This window comes from Triturus cristatus, chromosome 12, assembly GCF_964204655.1.
Source record: "Triturus cristatus chromosome 12, aTriCri1.1, whole genome shotgun sequence".
NCBI classification, from domain to species: Eukaryota; Metazoa; Chordata; class Amphibia; order Caudata; family Salamandridae; genus Triturus; species Triturus cristatus.
Genome location: NC_140595.1, coordinates 105366752 through 105387696, shown reverse-complemented (window position 1 = coordinate 105387696; position 20945 = coordinate 105366752).

Here is a 20945-nt window from a genome sequence, read left to right as displayed (position 1 = left end):
GGCCGGTTTTCGGACGATTTTGTTAAATGGCCGATTTTGCAGTTATGCTGCAAAAACGACCCTGCAACAAAAACGGCCCCCACCCGTGAGGCCCACCGGGGGATTGCCCGGTGCCCGCTACGGCCAGTCCTGCCCTGAGCAACGCCAAGGAAGGGGGGGGGGGGCGGCCGAGCAATTTGGCAATGCCGGTTTTGGTTCCCAGTCCGGCCCTGCTTCCATTATGGGTCATTCTGGAGAAGGAAGTCATCATAACGGATGGGCTGGGGCCGCTGTAAAGGGGACCATCCAGTGGCTGATGTCACAGTACATCTCAAAGCCCAGCAGACGTCATCAAAGAATGGAACATTCTAGAATGCCTATCACTGGCGTTAGAGACTGGGCAAAGAAAACCGTTCCTTTGTCTTCACCGCACGGGCCTTTTATCTTCACCTTGGCGAACAAAGTTTAGAAACTTTGCCCACCTTCAGCAAGGAAGTTTCACGACTTTGTTACAATGCAGGGGTAATTAAAGCTTGACTCACACATAGAGGGGCAATCAAAGCAAGACACGCCTACATGCCTCACAGCTGCCGCCATAACCTTTATTTTTTTGTTCTTAATGCAACATATTTCTGAACATATACAAACTCAAAGGATGTCTTTTAAATATATTTTTGTACAAGAAATGTGGAACGAAAAGCTTCTATTTGGATTAAGGAGATCAGAAAACTGGGCTAAAGTTCACTGGGAAACAATGTGATATTTTTTTCACTTGGCATCAATGACTAACACAGCCCAGAAGGGAGCCGTCCTCCTAATCCGACTTATTGGAAACAGTTGCTAGTTTCTGTGTTGTGCTGTTCTTTTTAGAAACTGTTTTTTTATACAAGCAAAGGGATACTTAAAGTCTGTTATCAGCATAGTTTAACACTGAGACGACTTTTGTGCAACTCTGTTCAGGAACGTTAAAGCTGTTCTGTGAGGGGAGATCTGATTTCCATTTCAGTTGAAGGCCTCAATTTACTGCAGGAAGTTCGTGAAATTGACCTGGTGGTGTTGGCAGTGTTTATCAGTATCCGCTTCCTTCTGAGAAGGGCTGGATATGTATTATTAAATGGAAAGGGTCAATGTTAAGTGCATGTACACCATTTAAGTGCCAGTTTATTCTCCAGATAATCAAAAGGGCGCCCCACCTATTATGTACCCCGATTCTCCATTGGCAGGGCCGGACTGGGAACCCAAAGTAGCCCTGGCAATTCTGTAGGATCAGCCCTAGGGGGTGGGGGTGTGCAAGTGTGAAGCACTGCTGCTTTTGTTACTGGGGGTTGATATTACAGCACCGCTGCAAAACCGGCCCCCAGTAACTAAAAACAGCCCCCACTGCTGCAAAACTGACCCCCACCCTTCCAGGCTCCCAGGAAAACGCCTGATGCCCACTACGGCCAGTCCGGGCCTGTCCATCGGTCCCAAATTTGAAGAGTACTGTCCACTTGAAAGCCCCTAAATATGGGAGACAGGGTGTGGATCATTCAAGCACAAGTTTGAGCGTCGCCTTATTAGCTTTTCCTGGGCAAATCTGCAGAGAATAAAGAGGCTAATTGAGACCTCTTAGATCTCTTCCTCCTCCCTCCCAGACTACCGCTCATCTGACTCATTGACCACGGCCGGCTTGTGGTGATCTCTGGCCCGTCAAATGATCCACAGACGGCACAAAACGTTTGGTGCACTTCACCAGGTTCCTTATGGTTCCGCAGAAAACGTTTTTTTGGTTACTGGAAACAAAGGGCCTGATTACGATGCAGGTGGGACTCTCATCCGACCGGCACCGGAGCGGAAGTGGGAGCGCCCGACTAGATATCAGCAGTCCTGCTGCCCTGATTACAATACAAACACAATGTGTGTATTTTCTATTGCGGCGTTTGCTGCAGACTGCAGCACACGCCCCAAGAGAAATTAAACACTTTAAAAACATCCCTGCACCATGTGGCAGGCACCATGTGGTGCCTGAAACGTGGTGCAGGGATGGTTAGGGGGCACCCCCAGATCCTATAGCTGAGGGCCAGGGGAGAAGGGGGCCGTGCTAGGGGCCCCCAAAGTCACTTTCCGCCTGTCTTTCATGACGGGTGAACCGCCATGGAAGGGCAGGCGGAAAGGGACATTGTGATCCCTACGACAGTGCCTGAGCAGCTCCCGCCTTTATTGTAGGGATTACTGACCCTCCGACTCACCGACAGGCTCCTTGAGTCTGCTGGAAGCGCCGCAGACCGTCCCTCTGCCCGATGCCTCCGCCTGCAGCATTGTAATGCGGCGGGCAGACCGCAGGGGCTGATGTCGGTGGCTCTGACAATCGATGAGCCATCGGTGTCGGACTCACCGACATCATAAAGAGCCCCAAACTCCCAAAGTGGAAGATTGTTTCTGAAAAACAAAAAACATAATGGCACCCACAGCTGAGAGTTTTTTTCTAGGGTGTGGTAGTATTGTTTTTTTTCTGTTCATGATGGCTAGGTTTTCCCTAGTGTTGACGGTCATCAAACTGTCAACTGTAAACCGTGAGGCTAATGTGATGGCCTTCCCGTGACATTCCATACTCTCTCGGAGTATGTTTTTCAGCTACACAGCCTCTGGGGGCACCACCGGCGGAAACCTGACTGCCCACCCAACTCTTAGTTGAGCTGATGCTCCAAGGGTCTGGCAGACCAGGTACTCCATCACATTTGTCAGAAAACTTTGCAAAAATCTACTTGGAAAAAAAGTCACCATATGAAATTCTAAAAGTTCACAAACTTGACTGAGATAACATATGCATTCCAGTTTCTCTACTCTATATGGAAAAATAATGTTAATACATCACACTCTAGTCACGTTATGCACTTAATTTCCAAATTTGTTCTCATTTAGGTATAATTCAAATGACTACAAATCAAGTATGACTCTGTAGTCTGTCTTTGCTTTTTAACTACCAATTGATGCCAAGCACATTAGCTAGTTAAGGGCCACCAAAATAACAGCGATTAGTAGCATCTCCCTGAGCCTGAAGCTTGAAAGGTCCAGATCAGAAGAGCCCTGTCTATGCCATAGGCTTCCATGGGGTACAAGAGAGTCCACTATAGGTTGAGAAGGGGGGCATCCATTCCAGCTTTTCAGGATATCAACATAAGAGGAATTTATATGCGCTTTGAATATAAATTAAAATAATTTATGTCTTAAAATCTCCTTTTGACCTAATTGAGACACCCCTTGGGTGAAATACATCGACATGATGGCGATGAATGCTGACGCTTATTTCTAATGATGGTTGGAATTCCGATATGCCCTCTGCAAGAAAACATTCAGCTCACAAGTAAGATGGTGTATTGGTGTATTTCAGTCTTCTATTTTTTACTGTTGTGGCTGATATCCTAAGATGTTTTTCCTGTAGATCTGGGGTTTCGACCTGCGGGTAGCGGACCAACAATGGTTCAGGTTTTATTACAAATTGTACCCAGGAGGACTGCATAACAAAGAATTCTTCTATGAAAACTATTCTATCGTGCTTGGATCAAATACATATGGGGGTACACAGGGAAGAAAGCTATTGGTCTGTTTGTTCACCTGTTGTTATGAAATGCAGAGCATAGTTAAGCTGTGTGATTTAACAGAGGCCTGGCTATCAGTGCCTTTGTTTAGAGGATTTAAGAAACCTGTTTTGATCCAATACCTGGGTAACCTGGCTTATACTCCTGTGGCTCCCCTTCCAGATTTAGATTTTCATGTGGTGTTTGATATGGCCAGATCCCAATTTACTTTTTTAATTTATCTGTCTTCTATCATATTTTGCCCCACTGCTCTGCCATTTTACAGTCGTTTTGGGATGTGGCAGAGGCCTTACGTTGAGTTTGTCTCTATGACAAACTGGGAAGACGGAGAGGATCAGCCCACCGACGCATCTGACGACAGGCCTTACATAATGGTGGATTCTCCGTGACCTGTCCAAAAAACAAATATAATGGTATGGGGATGGATATGTCACTCACCTCTGGCCTGCTGTTTCCTGAATCTCCATCTGTCCATCATCAGGCATTGAGCCAAGGCTGGTACCACAATAAGACAACTGCGTGGCGGTGGGACTTCTAACAGTAAATAAAATAGACTGTAAACACAATTTTCATAGAATTACGCTTTTTGATATATTTATGGGGTAGCTCTAAAACATATGAAAGATCATTTTTTTAAAACACATTTCTTGTCACTGAATATAAGTTCAAATCACACATTAAAGATTTGGAAGAGATAGTTCAGACGTCGAATTAGAAGGTCTCAGAAGAATAGTGCCCTGTATTATGCGGACTATGATCAAAAAGGAGCGTTTTGCTTCTGTTGTATATAGATGTACGGTCTTTTATGTTGATATTTGAATAGTTCTCCATCAAGTAGTTAAGGAGCAGGGTAAAACGTGGACAAATTTTTACCAGCTGGGCACCATCATTTGGAGCGTAAATTGAACATAAATTTGCTGGAAGAGTAGGGTCATTGCTTCCTTCCTGGAGGTAAGGAGGTAGAAAATGTACCTGATATGGGAAGGTAGGAAATTCTAGATCCTAGGAACCCAGTTAGAGAAGTCTTGCAATCTTGTTCCTGCATTATTTGCCTTTGTTGCAAGTAATATATGTCCAACAGGGATCCTGGTCTTGTTAGCAACGCATGGCAGTATGTTCATGTTTACTGTTTAGTAGGTGGTGCAGGCTTGTAGAGTGAGCAAGTAACTTTTTTGAGGGTGGGTGACCTCCTATTAGATTTGATCAAACCCTAGAAAAAACAGCAGAAAACTTAAGAACACCATTTATATCAGATGTGATTCTGGGATGGAGGCAGCAAGTCATTGCTTCCAAAGAAGTTCCGAGGTACAATACCTTGAAATAAAAGATCTTGAAGAAAGTGAAAGGGTGCATAGGCTGGCATAATTTAATGTAAAAACCACTGTTAGTGGCAGAAACCAGTGGCCGATTGTATCTTCTCATCAAAAGATGACTAATTCAATTGAAAGCCGCAGTGGTAGGGGACAGCGTTGTGGAGACGTGAGAGGTTGGAAAGAATATGTTTGAGGGAAGATTGTTAGACAGATTGGTGGGAGGGAGAATCAAAACTTGCGTTACAAGGAGTAAGGCAGTGCAGTTGAGATGGTGATCGAATCTCAACACTCACAAACACGAGAGTATATGGCTTCAAGGAAAAGAGGGAACAAAAAGATAATCTCACAGAATTTCTAGTGACATTGAACCGAAGTAATAATGTTAGAGGAATTTGGTAGTGTGAGGCTGATACAGGGGAAGAATAGAGCCTTATGAAAGAGACAATAATAAATTGTTCAAGATATAGAGATAGGGCATGAGGATAGGTTGCAATAGCGCTAAGAGCAAACAAAGGTCAGGGAATGAGATAGTCAAAGTAAGTTAGGATGATGATCAATCTAAAAAGTATCAGCGAGAGAGTTAAGAATAAGTTAAGAAATAGTCGTTTGGTGAACGCAATCGCTTTCTGATCAGAGAACTCTGTTTTTGTGTTTGGGATTTCAATGTTGGCAAAAGAGAGCTGGAGCCATGCAAGGCTTTTAGGGCAACCACACTAGCTAAATATATATGAAAAGAACCTAGATGTAATAATTTTGGTAAAAAATCTTTCATCATGACTTAAGTCTTTCTTTCCTTGGTCTAAGTTGAACTCCTCTTCTTTTGAACTTCTACAATAGAAGCCAGACTAGAAAAAGATGAGGAATAACTTGTGGAAAATAAAGGGATATGGAGAGCCGAAGGTACATAGGGTATTTTGGTGCCTTTGAAAGTTTAGAGTTCTGACAAATTGTGCCAGCAATCACAGGAGAGAGAAGAATCCCAAGATGCGATCACACGCAGGGACATTAAAGTTGTAGTGTTCTAGCACTAGTTTAACATCTCAGAGAACAGATAGATGTTGAATAGGCCTAAGAAGCCGGGTGTAAGGTCATCATCTAGAGTTCTGCTGGTGTGTAGTATCGTTTCCATTGATGCTGGATTTACTCAATGTCCTAAGCGGCCACTGGCCAACCAGAGCTGAGCCCTGAAACCTCCCCAACAAAAACATGGCAACAGAACACTATGGGATCTTTTTCTGCCCTTTGTCAGCTGAAGAAAAAATACCTGTTGGTCTGTTGCATATCTTTCTTACAGGGAGAATTTATGGAATGGGCCAATGTCAGCAGAGGAAATGTTACCAAAATGTGTAGACCCTGGAAATGTGCCTCTGATGAGGAGGTGAATTGCAATTATCCATATTCCACATTCTATGGACTTGTAGAAGAAGGTTCCCAATATGATACGGTTCTCATACTTCCCTTTTTCTGTGCATTCTTGTAGGAATTTACAGTTTCACCATACAGAATTGTGGCAGATTCTCCTGCATACCATATCAGGTGCACTGGTAATGTGTACATGCACCATGTGAGGCTACGTGTGACTGAACAACAGGCTGAATAATATGATGTTTTGTTTCCAATCTCATTTTACTGGTCATTAATTATATCGACCTCAGGGGGATGAAAGGCTGGACAGGCTTATCAGGGTGCAAACCTGTAACGACAAAGTCACATGCAGGATTCTGAAGTGGCCGTATTAATCCACTGGTCCGCCATGCATTGTGATGGGCAGCAAGCAGGATTTTGCTGAATCCCACAATACGTGTTCTACTATGATAAGAGTTAGTTATCGGCCAATATCCCTTTTCCTGCCTTCAAAGGAGGCCACTCCAGGCTTCACTTTGAAGTCACGTCCCACCATGTTCTCCTGATCTCAGTCACCAAGAACCAGACACTACTCCTTGCCAATGAAATTTGAATTGTTAGCAGACATGACATTTCCTAAACAGATCATTCTAATAACAGCCTCCTTGATTTCTTGACAATGGTATGGATCCCTGGCCAAATTTATGTCCTGGCCCAATGCCAAGTCCAGCTACGTGTCCTCGGCTCGCCCTTCCAGATGCTTCTTGCATCCTACATATCCACATGTTGCAGAGTCTGGTAAGGCAAACAAAAGTCACTTTCCAGATTTTTTTTCCATTCTGCTGAGGGTCTTTGGATCACATGTACTGAACATCAGTCATAAATCGCTCTCTGTTTGTTTTCAAAATACAGCGTAACGAATCACAGCGCACTAATTTGGTAGGCTAAGACATACTCCAATTTGGAGTAAGTTGTGGTGTTACCAAACACAAAATGTGCAAAAGTCACCAGTGTATTGGTAGAAAACTCCCAGAGCATCTTGAACATTTATTTTCTTTGGGATCATGTTCCTGGAAAAACAAAAGAAATGCTGACCGAGCAGCGGAACGACATGGGGTGACAGAGGGGCAACATAAAATGAACTCACTGGATGCACTGCTAAATAACATAGGATAGCGTAGGGATAGGAGAGAGAGGTGCAGACAAGGGTTTTGTTGCTAGCCCATCCTGGTCCCAAGAGGGCCAAAAAAGGGAAGACACGCTAAAAAATCCACCTTTTAACCGGACACCCGGACTGGATTCCCTGCTAGGAATTGATGGGACATGCAGAGCAAACAGATGAACGGAGCGGTTGAGGAGTGGCCATAAGTGGAGGACATGCTGTACTGGAACTTGGAAGAAGGAACCCATGTGGTTTGGGCAGGAGCCACTGGGGCAAAGATAGAAGAAAAAAATGGGAAACATTTAGAGACAAGACAGTGAGAAAATAAAAGAAAATGAGAAAGAATGCAGAGACAAGATCTAAAAAGTCGATAAAAATTGGGAGAAGTGAGAAAAAGCAGAGGAAAGAGCGTAAAAAGAAAGACCAGAGAAAAGAGATGAGAGACCACACGCCTCCGCTCAGCCAGAGTCATACTCGCGCACACACCCGGCATATGTAAAGCTCATTTGAAAAAGGGGTAGTTAGAAAAAAGGAAGCAAATGAAAATATGTAGCACAAGTATGAATCTTGTTATAAGGTTTGTTATAGGTTTGCGACTTCTTTAGATAGAACAGATGTGGATTGTCTCCTGTTTGTCTACAAAATAGTGGCCTTAGGGTACTTTCAGGGTGAGGTCTGGCTTGTCATGGGAAAAGCAGGTCCTAACAAGGCACACATGTGAGTCAACCTTTACCCCAGACACCCATAAAAGCAGGATGCTCCAGTATTGGTTCAAAAAATTGTAAAATACCCCTCACACACTGAACCCTGATTCAGTGTCATGCTTCATCATTGGGGGTGCCAATGATGAAGCATGACACTGGGTATTTTACAATTTTTGGAAACATTGGCCTTCCCACAAATTGAGAGAAGGAGCTCTGATCCTTTTGCACCATTTTTCACGTATGACTACACACTTTAAATAAAAATAAAAATAGCAGCACACACATGGGTGCATATACATTCACATAATACATGGTAGAATCCCTATGTTGGATAAAAGTATCACGATTCTACCTTTTTCCTCTTCACTCCCTCCTTTGATTTTTTGATTACTCCAGTATTGGGACATTCAGGTGAATATGAAGAAAAAGCCTACAACTTTTTATCCTGAGCAACTAAGATGGGACAGGCAAGCCACTTACAGCACAGCAAGGTGGGAGGGTCCTAGAACAGCGCAATACTCAGCCCAGGAACAGGTCCTCGCAAAGTACTTTCAACAAATAACAGTAGATATCTTTGCGTGAGAAGTAACAGGCGTGTCCTTGAAAGACCAAACTGTAGCAGCAGAAAATCATATTTTAAGACATACATTCATTTACATGGGGAAAATAATATAAACTAAAAAGCATTTCCTAAAAGCAACATTCAGCAAATATTTAAATAAATGTATACAAATGCAGGGCACCCACTTCCATACACAGCCTCAGTGATTCCCACAAGCACTCCTTATTAGATGCCCCCATATTCAGCCATTCGGACACCTTTCCTAAGCAAGTCACCCTTTTTTATCTTCAGGCCACGCATAATCCAAATGTCTATTCCACCAGCATACATTTAAACTAAGTTCCATTCCCTTAATAATCATTCCTAAGCTTTCCATCACTACAACATCTCCACAACACCACCAGACCCCAATTCTGCTGCACCCCTCCCCAAAATAATTGGACCCAAACCCTTGGGCTAGCCTTCCACATTAACAAGCGAGATCTTTCATCCTGCATTTATTGTGAGCCCCACTGCTCCCACCTGCTCCTTTCACATGCACCCCAGACCACCCCTTAATCTTAGCAATAGACCCATCCACTAACATACACCTTCATGGTATCTTCAGTCCCGCATTTCAATCACTAGCCACCATGTCTTCTCCTGGTTTCCACCATTTACCCATCGTCAGCCCACCCCTTGCTGACCTTCTATAGCGCTGTATGAGCCTTTACACTCCTGGTTCCCGTCAGCTCCATCTACAACACCCCAACTGTATCTCTAGCCTCGAAGTCATGGATTCGTAGCTGCTCATCTCTAAAGTACAGTGCCCACTTGGCATCTGCACTCCACTATGGAAGTAGCTTCTCCATCTCATCCATCAGGATTCTCAGCCCATTTCTATCCCAGTATCGAGCCTCTCTCCTTGACTGCTCGATAAACCCTATTGTCATCCGTATGGTCACCCTTTCCAGGCTCTTCGACACTTCTTTTCTCATTGCCCATTTGCAGGCTCCAGGCTGGCCTGGTTGTCTCTCAGCTCTAAACTACAAGGAGGAAAGACTAGCACTCGGCGGGGATTCTAGCAAGGGCTTGCAACCGTTTCTGCAATTCCCATATCAGAGAGGAAGCTTCCAGGCCTTAGGACAGGGCCTTGCTGCGGCAGGACTTTCACCGGAGTTGCATCATTCTTGGGGTCGCGTGGTAGCAATACTGAGCTCCTTGATACTCCTGACTGCAAAGGGTCATTGAGGGTCATTGATCTGGAGGCCATGCATTCTACTTCATGCTTTGAGCAACTGATGCTCACTAATTTATGGGACCACAGAAGCCAATGACTTCTTGATGGACATTCAAATTCTACAGCCATGGATGAGCATGGAAAGGGGGAATAAAACAAACTCCTCACATCTCTGTGGTACAAGCCTGTGGTGACATTGGCCGGCCAAGCAACCCATCTCCAGTCATTTCCAAACACAGTGGTGGGGGTAGGTGCTATGTGTATTGTAGAACCATAAGTTGGCTGTAATTGACTGTTCTCCCCACCACATTTTGTGTCTTGCCAGAGTATATTTTCACCGTGCGTCTTGACACAGTATACTTTCACCATTTTGTTTTCCATTGCATTGCGATTTCATTAAAACAACACTTTAAATTTACTGAAAACCATTTAGTTAAAGTTTAGTTAACGTAGATGGATAGAAAAGCAGAAACAATACACAACCTAAACAGATGGAAAACTAAACAAATAGGGTTGCAATTTTACTCTAACTCCCAATCCCATCATTCACAATTAATGTGGTTATATTCTCCATTTCGAGCTGTGGAGCCCAAAATAATGTAGAAAAACAGCTTCCAGGAAACACTGAAATCCCGATATGGATATTTCGCTGCTGTAAAATTTCCTCATTAAATATGTCTGGATGCAAGATAAGCATGTACAGCATTTGTTTCCGCCATTATTAAAAGTTTGATCCTTTAGCTTGTTAACCAACAGTGATTTAATTATACACACAAACAAGAACTGGGGGTCTAGTAACAGACAGCACAGAAGAAAGAGAAGGAAGTTGGTGCATAGGATCAGTCCCAAACAGTCCTAGAGCAGAGCATGGATTACCATCAATCTCACTCATAGGATGGAGCATGGAATTGGAACATACTAGCTCTCTTGATCGTTCATATCATTTGGTCATCCAACTAATAACGGAGGTATGTCTCTTGAACATCGAGACTGCCTCACTAGTTAGAAGCTCTATTGCTCATTGGGGCTGATGGATATTGACCACACAAGAAAATCAAGAGATTGTTATGTCCAGGATGAATAATCCTGTATATTGCAGCGCGAAGAAAACAGTGAAAACTAAAAAAGGTTGTGTAGAGAGAAAAATCTTGAATATTCCATTCACTCCGCACACCTTGACTAAAAAAGTGTAACAAAATTATAGCAGTACTTCCTAGTGACTGCTATATGTAGGTCGACATGTTTCAGCCATCCGGGTATACTACCCACGGCTTTATTCAGGACCTGTATCTATCTAAAACATGCTACTGCAATCAATTAACACACTGCCAATAGTGAAGCGTGACCACACAAATCCAAGAAATGTGAATAATAAACAAGGTTGGAATTCATACAACCTCAGTTGATCCTAATCCTCTGGATCACAGGGTGCAAACGTCACCCAACGTGATCTGGGATTGCACCTCACTTACCCTGGAACCTGTCTCAGGTGAAGGAGGCCCCGCTCTGTCCGTCGTTGCCCCAAGTCTATCTGAGCAGGGTGGGAGGCCAACAGTGATTAACACTACTCACAGGTACTTAAACAAGCATAAGCTAAAAACTAAATATAAAATGATTTACTTAAATAAATGAAAACGCATATCTAATAAATTGCTATCCAAGAAGAATTAGCAGCCCAGCAGTAGAAGAAAAAAAAAAAAAAGGTAGCAACTGCCCTGCTCTGCTCTTCCTGTCCCAAAAGGTTAGCAGTCTGTAATAAGGAGCTCTGTCTCTGGAGTTTGCTGATTCGATGAAGGGCATTATTTTTGTTACACACAAGCTTCATTCTTCAAATGCCTCTGTGTTTTATTATTCTGTTGCCTCTAGTACAGACTGGCTTTGTTTTGCTGTAACTGTCTGGGCTTCCTCCAGGCAGTCCCTGCCTAGGCTGACCTTGAAGGTCACTGTGTGAAAGTTCAGTGGGTTCTCTTTTCAATGGACAGGAATCCTGTGGGCTTAATCCCTGGAAGCCAGTCACTGCTCACATCCTTCGCCAGCCTGAGAATGAGTGTGCTTATGAGATTTGGCAGAGCACGTGCCCACCCCCTATGTCAGAAAACCAGAGTGCTGTAAAATGTTTAGATTTTTTTGTATATGAAAACAGTATCCAGTAGCCGAAATTCTAAAAATTGCTCAAATGACGAGCCAATGTATTGAATTCACAAGCTCGTGTGATTTATTCCACTTTTCTTCAACTTTTTTCCCTAGAAAAGTTAAATGCATTTGAATCATGTCAAATAACAAGGAAAACCCAACATAATGAAACAATTGAAAATTGCATAGGTTACATGAACATTTCAAACATCAACATATATTTGCAAGTGTGTATCAAACATCCACAATTATTGTGAGTAACACAAATCCTGCATAGTTGATTAAACAAAAATCGCTCAACATAAGGTACCAGTAAAATGTTTAGAAGCACAGCCATGGCGTTCAGTGCAGACTGAATGCCACAGTATTCATACCTTCATATGGCTCTCCAGCACTCTCATTCTAGCGAAAATTTATATTTTACGTTTTTTGACAACTTCTGTTATACCAACGCTTAATTCCTGGCTTGCAGATATGTTTGATGTGGCTCACTTTGAGAACGTTATTTATTAACTAAATGACAATTTACATCAGTTTCATAATATATGGGGCCCCTTCTTAGGCGACTTTGACTCCTTATTGTACTTCACTGCCCATGGGTTTCAATAAGTCTGTTATATGTTATTTGTATTTCACTTTCTCTTTCTTGTAATAATTCAGTTAAAATTTGATGTATCAACTGTGTTCGTTTCTGCAGTACTTCTATTGTTTTTCCTTATGCTGTTTTGCTTTTCTTTTTTTGTGTTACTCCTGCTTATAATTCATATTGTATTCTTGGCATTTTGTATTTTTGTGCAGATAAGTGATTATTGATCATTGCTTGCTTGATATTGTTAAAAATTGAATAAAGAATTGAATTACAAAGATTACACGAACATAGCAAATATTCCGAAAACTTGTGTTTATTTTATTGAATTTATATGGCGCTTCACCAAAGTACTGTAGTAGAGGCCACTCTTGAACTTTTTTTTCCAAAATTCTTCGATTTTCTAAAGAACAAACATTGCACTATTTTAATATACCAATAATTTTCCAATGTATTGTGTAATCCATTTTGGCTCATTGTATACATAATCATTTACATTGTTTTTTGTAAAGCTTGATGTACAGTTTACAGCTTCATTCATATCTTGTGAATTTTCAGACTTCAATATGTGAACGCAATATGGAAGTATCAATCATTACACCCATCCAGCTGTATAATTGTCTTTCTTACTGAATCTTTTCCTCATTTTTCTCATCATTTCACATTGTTCAGCTGTTTCATGTATATTTCTTTGAATTTATTTCGTATCAAATTTGAGCCTTGATTTTAATATATTGTATTAATAAAATTCCACATTTTTATTTTTCAACTTTGGTACTTTGGGTTCAGTATAATTGCGTGTTAGCTATGGTCCAAAAAATAAATTGACAAATTTGTTGCTTAGAGATTTTTTTATACTTTCAATTGTATTTACCCTGTCCTAGGAACCTCTATTAGTAACAGGGGGTCCTTCTTTATACATTCTGAGTTATATCTCTCCATACTGTATTTCATTCCCAAAAGTGTTTTGTGTTCATCTGAATTCAAATTTGATGTATCCACTTGATTGTCATCAATTCTGATCAATATACAAAACCGATATAAACAAGTAAAATGGGCAGGACCTCTAAATGACATCTTTCCCACCTCAGCTTTTCTTTTTCCAACTCTTGCAAGCGATCTCACAAGGCGAAATAATCTCTCATTAGAAACTGGCTTACTGACAACCTTTTGCCAACTCTTGCCACCCCTTCACTGAAAAAAAAACATGCATGCCCTAGAGACATATTCTCCGGCATGGTGGATATAATCTGTTGTCATCTCCCAGCTACCTTTTACACTAACTGACTTTGACATTCTCCTTCAAGGGTTTCACAATATTGGGATTAAGGGCGTGCAAACTTACAAAGTACTTTTATTGCAATACCCATGTTGTTGCATTGAAAAGTTTTCAAATGTGCAAAGGTGTGAAGATGAAGGCTTCCTCCCATTTTTATGAAAATGTGGAATTTTGCAAGGATTTATGTTACAAAAACTATACTCTGAGTAAAGCCTGCGTACAGGGTTGCGTAGAGTGGGAATTAACTTGCAATGAGGTTAAAATTAGTTTGCAATGCACAGAAACATTTTGCACATTTTGCTCTTAAACCAAGACACTTATAAAACTCCATGTATTGAAAACATCTCAAACCTTTAAAAAACTTAACAGTTGTAAAAAAAAATCTTTACACATTCTTAAGTGAGACATGACATTGCCTTGTCCTGAACTGGATCCTTTTTAGGCCTCATCTACGAGCGGAATTACCTGATTGTTGACCAAGATGTAATATGAACAATACAATAAATAGAGTGCCTTTGGGTCAGCCCATTCTCATAATTAGATGACTTTCTTCCCTATCTCACTTTCATGCTCGTATTTTGATGCATTTCTTCACAATCTTGTTTGTCCTAGCCAAGGAGCATTTCAGCTTCACTGTGTGTTCATTTGGTTGCATATATCCTTTCATTGCTGACATTCGATCTTGCATTGCAGTGGATATCAGTGACTAATTTCTCTCACTTTCTGTCCCTCCCAGCTCTCTTACTATCTCAGCAAAACCAAAGGGGATGATGGACGGAGTGTTGAACATTGCAAGCACTCACCCCCAGTCAACTGATATGGGTTTAATTCATCATCATTCTTTTTTTTTTTTTTGCAGAGTTTTATATAGCGCGAACTTGACCCGAATCCAATCGGGTATCACAGCGCTTTACATAGCACCAGTTATGTTACATGAGAACACACATTCATTTTTTTGTTAGCTCACTTTAGCTCACTCTGCCACCCCAGTTCAGACATAGCCATATGCAAATCAGTCTGACCCTGTGCCTCATGGGAACAGTCCAGCCCAAACTGCCAAGCCATGTCTTCCCTGGACCGGAAACAAGCATCCTGGGACCGGTTTCTGGCTAATCAGCCGTCATCAGCCAGGTTAGTTTGAATCCAGTGGCAAAGTGAGCAAGGGACCCACGAATGGGCATACCCTGCCAACTTAGGGCGAACAAAGCAAAACCAAAGGGGATGATGGACGGAGTGTTGAACAAGCGCTCCGTCCATCATCCCCTTTGGTATTGCTGGACTGTTCCCATGAGGCACAGGGTCAGACTGATTTGCATATGGCCATGTCTGAACTGGGGTGGTGGAGTGAGCTAAAGAAAGATGATGGATTAAACCCAAATCAGTTGACTGGGGGTGAGTGTTAGATTTGCTCAAGCGCTCCGTCCATCATCCCCTTTGGTTTCGCTTAGTGCGCACTAAGTTGGCAGGGTATACCCAGACGTGGGTCCCTTGCTCACTTTGCCACTGGATTTAAGATAGCCTGGCTGATCAGGGTTATTAACCCGAAACCGGTCCCAGGATGCTTGTTTGCGGTTCAGGGAAGACATGGCTTGGCAGTTTGGGCTGGACTGTTCCCATGAGACACAGGGTATTGCATATGGCCATGTCTGAACTGGGGTGGTGGAGTGAGCTAAAGAAAGATGATGGATTAAACCCAGATCAGTTGAGTGTTTGATTTGCTCAAGCGCTCCGTCCATCATCCCCTTTGGTATGGCTCTTACTATCTCAGCACTCATTTCTTTATTAAAAACTACCTGTTACCCCCAGATCCCTTTAGTCCCTCAGCAGCCCTGTGCTATCAGTTCCACCTGCTGCTGTATTGGTGGGCTGCCATCTTAAATTTGTTTTCGAGCAGTTCCAAGATGGCTGTCTCTGTGTGTCATGCACACACTATATGCAGTAAACACCAATCAACATACTTTTTATGCTTTATGAAAATCCATGCAAAGATGGCCATAGCGGAGACACACATGTATCTGGTGACAATCTTTGAATGAGTTATCTTAATTTGTAATAAAATTTGCTCAGAGATTGCAACCAAGGATGGGCGTGCATCTTCAGATGCCATTTTGTTTTTCAGATAGTTTTTTATTTGGTTTTCAAACTATATTCATACACGTCCACAGGTTTCGCTTTACAGTATAGAGGTAAGTAAAATACAGTTACAGCATGGTGTGATTACAGTGGTATCTCTAATGTCCTAGGCCCACATTCCTGGTACATATTATATAATCAGCTGTCTATACAAACAGAGAAAAAAAAGAAGAAACAAAATAATGTAAAGAATGCCTCACCAAAAAACAAACATCATGAAACAATCTAATCTAACTGTGGAGAGAATACTCATCAACCACAAAACTGCAAGGCTCGCTTGTTGTCATCACTGCGGCGTTAAATTGGCAGAAAAGCACGCTTGGGGAGGACGCCCACGGTATACTAAAGCAACTCGATCATTTACAGCCTGAGGGATTCTGTTTTGAGTGCACTATACCAGCAGGGGAAATTCAGATAAGAACATAGAAGACATACATTGACTTCCAACGTTAATAGGGACCTTTCATTGGATTTAGCATATAGTGTGGGCATTATTACATCCCAGTCTTCGCACCAGCAACTGTTATGTTTCATATAGGTACCCCGATGTAGGCTCAGGTAGTAACAAGACCTTTCACCTATATTTCCCCTGCCATTACACTACATAACGGTTCTTGGGACTGACCTTTTACCTAGTTATGGTACTGCTTACAGGATGTGGGGTTTTCTCCGAAAACTAGCCTCATTCATTATGCGTGAGGATTCTTGGAATCTCAGCAGGACAGCAGGCCTTCCATCTCGGGCATAATAACTATGTATAAGGGTCATTCCTTCCGTCATCCTAAGTCCGACATGACACAGCAAGGTAGATCCCCTGAGGGTACCACTTTGGGTACATAAAAACCATATCTTTGCTAAGGCAAGAAGAGGAGAAAAGAACTTTCATGCTGACACACTGGCGCAAGATGCTGAGGTTCCTGCACGCAGACACGCCAATTCGGTGATGCAGCATGCGTAAGGTAAATTGTATTATTTATTTAATTACTTACCTTACTCCCATCCATCATATGTCGGACTCTACTACCCCCCCCCCCCCCACCCTGCCCTTCCCCCGCCCCACCTCCCCGCAGCACTCCCACGGCAAACCGCTACTGCTGAGACAAAGTGAGCACGAGTGACTGAACGAAAAGTATTGCACTGTTTCCACGATCCCTGATGGGACAGAGTTGACATGTTCAATAGTTGCCAAGAACTATTCTCTCCTTGTTAAGAAGGGTTTCTAGTGGCACTGTGAGCTTGCTGGTATACAGGCAAACATACCCTGTGGGGGTGTCTGGAATCAGTCTGGACACCAATCCCACAGTCTATGTTGTCTAAACGCGCAGATTCTATGTAGGGTTATAGGAACTACACAACACAACTGCTGCCCCATTACTGCTGGGATCTCTGCTCTAGTCCTGCTCCACACAACCTGTACATGCCTCCAAACTTGAAGCCACCCCTGCCTTCCAGCCAATTGCAGACTTCCTTTTTACCAAAATCAGAGACAAGCCAATAAGTGTACTGGTCTGTTTATTCTCACTAGTCCTGTGTAATTTACCAAACATGCACAGTTCAGGAGTCACCACCAGATGTGTGGCCGTAAGTTCATTAATTGAAAGGACCTGTATTGAAAACTGAGATTTTTGACCCAAACCTTTAGGGGGCGGCCATTCTGCATAAGGACATTGAATACCTATGAGATGTGGAAAACTCCGGGGCCCCTCGTCACATTCTGCAAAGGGTGGCATCATTTTGCAGTGCACCACTGGCTTCAGTGCAGCTTTAGGTAAACTGCCTGGAAATTTAAAAAAGCAATATCTCCAGATAAATATCATTTGAAAATCTTTTGGATCAACATATTTTATAAAGTTTTCCCAATTGCTCAATATTTTGCCAAACCTCTCCTCTGTACATTCCAAAATCGGAGCATTGCATAACGGTGGAATTTCAGATGTACTGATTCTTGGGAATTGAGCTACAGAAAACACCGACTGTGTGCAAGAAGTGAATGTGAAACTAAATCTGCTTCCAGTTAATTGTGTGAGTTTGTCACATTAAAAGAATCTGTGTGCTCATTTCCTGGACTGCCACACCCTTTGAGTCCAGCTGAAAAACATCCTCACTGCAGTACCCCTGAGATACATCTAGGCTAAGCTTACCCCTTCCCGGAACATGAAAAGAAAAAAACACAGATAGCAATGTCAAAGACATTTGAAGTACCATGGAATGTCAAATTAGCAAACAGCCAATGGAGCTTACACTGCAGGGGGGGAAACTTTACACTGTATGAGAACTTTATATGTCTGCACTTTAGGCACTATTCACAAAGGTGAACTGAGATGAAAGTCTAAGTTTACGACTTTTGGTATTCACAAGAGGCATTTAAAGTAGTAAAGTTAGACTATTGCCTCATTTAAACTTATGTTTTGGTCTCAGGTTTAACTGAAAATGAAAGTCCTTAGACTAAAGACTTTTGGTCTCAGCTTAACTAAAGACCAAAACTTAAGTTTAACTGAGGCAAGTCTAACTTTACTACTCGTAAATGCCCTATATGCATACTGGAAGTCTTAAAGTTAGACTTTCGTCTCAGTTTATCTTTGTGACTCAGGACCTTGATTTTCAAGTGTTTGTATATCTGATAATCCCTGGGAGGAAAGGGGGGGGGGGGGGCGCTGTTATGGAAATATATGTGGATACCAAGGGGTCTATCAGGGAGTCCGCCCGCCACCCTAGTGGTGCTGGGACCAGCCGCCAGTGGGACGGCGGTCCCGCTGTGCCAATTAAGATGCAACTGCCACCATGGTGGTCGTATCCTGTATATTTACCATTGTGGTGGGCGGTACTGTATTCAGCACCCGCAACAATGTTAAAAGGGCATGTTCTGCATTTGCATGCACAACGTGACAGGCACCGCATGGTGCCTGCCACCTTGTGAATGCAAATGTTGGGGGGTACCATGGATACCCCCCAAGTGCAGATACCCACCCTCCCAACCGCCTGGGGGCCCACAACGGGCCCCCAAAGGCATTTTCTGCATGCCTTTCCATGGCGGAGTCTCCGCTATGGAAAGGCATGAGACCGCCATCATCGTAATATGGATGGCGGTGCCGGTGACACCATATTGCAGGTCTTTTCCGCACTGTAGGCAATCGGGCAGATTGCCTACCAGCGGAAAACAGGCGGACGGTCTTTCCGTCCTCCTGGGTCCCCACCGCCATCGTATTATGGCGGGGGGGAAATGTTAGGCGGGCAGACGGAAATGGCGGGCGGATCGCCACCGCCATATTGGCGGTGGCGATCCGCCCGCCATCCTAATAGACCCCCAAGTTCCCAATCCAGAGTCAGCTAGAAAATGTGATCAAAATGGATGCAACTGTATTAGCATTACCAATGACAGTTACTGTCACATTTAGAATTTGGATGGAAATGTTTCCTCTGGCTATTTTTATAACTTCACTCTGAAAGTTAAAACAAAGCTTCCAGAGACAACATTTTGATGTGTACTGGAAATGTGCCATAGTGACTCTTTGCCGGTAGTTACCAGGATTCATATTATTGAGTAGAGCAGAAAGTAAGTCAAGTCAGGTCTTCTGAAACGGTTTATGCAGTTCTCGAATCGTTTATAACTACTTTCTTCATGTGTTTGCTGTTTTAGGTCTTGCTGAGCCCAGCGCATGCGCTGGCTCGGAGAGAAATTTTGTATTTGGGATTTTTAAAGTGCTGCCTGTGGCCTAAAGCTTGAGTGCACGCGAGCGTCTACGCGCGCAGCCGCCAATCACTGCTGCGCGTGCACCACTCGCATGCTTGCCACACAGGGCGTCCCGTCCTAGCGATCGCGATCACTTTCGCTTTGATCGCGGTCGCTATTACTTTCGCTTTCACGGCTGCGCGGCCGTTAGTTTTACGGCTGCGCGGCCAATGCTTGTTTTTCATAGGTGCTCCCCCAACATTTTTTTGCACTCAAGTATTTATTTCGCCCTTCTCTCCCTTCATTCCACTTTCTCCTCCTCTCTACTCTCTTCATTCTGTCCCTACTTCCTTCCTTTCCTCTTCCTCCTCCATCCTTCCACCATCCCTTCTTCACTACCCTCGTCTAGCCTTTCCTTTCTCTCTCTGTCTAGCTGCTCAGCGCCCTCCACACCTCACTTTCCTCTCATCTATCCTTTCTCTCTCTCCGTCTGGTTTTTCCACGCCCTCCACATCTCACCCCCTCTCTTGTTGTCTAGTCTTTCGGTTCTCTTTGTCTTCTTGCTCCGCAGCTTGCCTACCTTTTCTCTCTGCGCCCTCCACACGACTTTTCCCCACTCGGTCTCCTTATCTCCTCTTTCCAGCCACATTCTGTGACATCTGCTTGAACGAGGACCCGGCGGCCGCCCTCATGGGTGGGTGGGGTTATTGTCCCCGATGGGGCACTCCGCACCCCTGCTGGAGACCATTCTGCTGAGAGCGCAGCCCCCAGACCTTATATCTCCCCAAAGAGGCCCTCAGAGTTCTCAGCCCCCCAGGGGATGTGATAATAGCACCATTTGGCAGACACACATGCTTTATACACCCCCCATGCCCCTACACATTCACCCCCCACAGAGGGCACCTGGGAGTATAACATCACAAACTTTCTTTTCAGTTGATATTGCTTCTCTTCCCGCGAATACCACAAAGAGCATTTTATCACGACCAATAGTTTTTTTGTTTTTTTTTTAAAGTGAGCACGTTCCAAGACAAGTGTGTGCCTCATAGTTCCACCGGGTTCATCACGTCTGCCCCGCCCCCCTGTTATTCATTTATTTAATTACTGCGTTTTTTATTTACCAAGTGTGAAAATAAATCTTTCAAAGCACTACACAAATGTCCTCTCAGATCTTCAAACCTCAGCCATATGACAGGTTCGTGAATAGTGTAGGCCGAGGCGTGTAAACTACACTTTTACTAGTCATTTGACATTAGACTTCCATCTCCTGCAATAAAATAGCT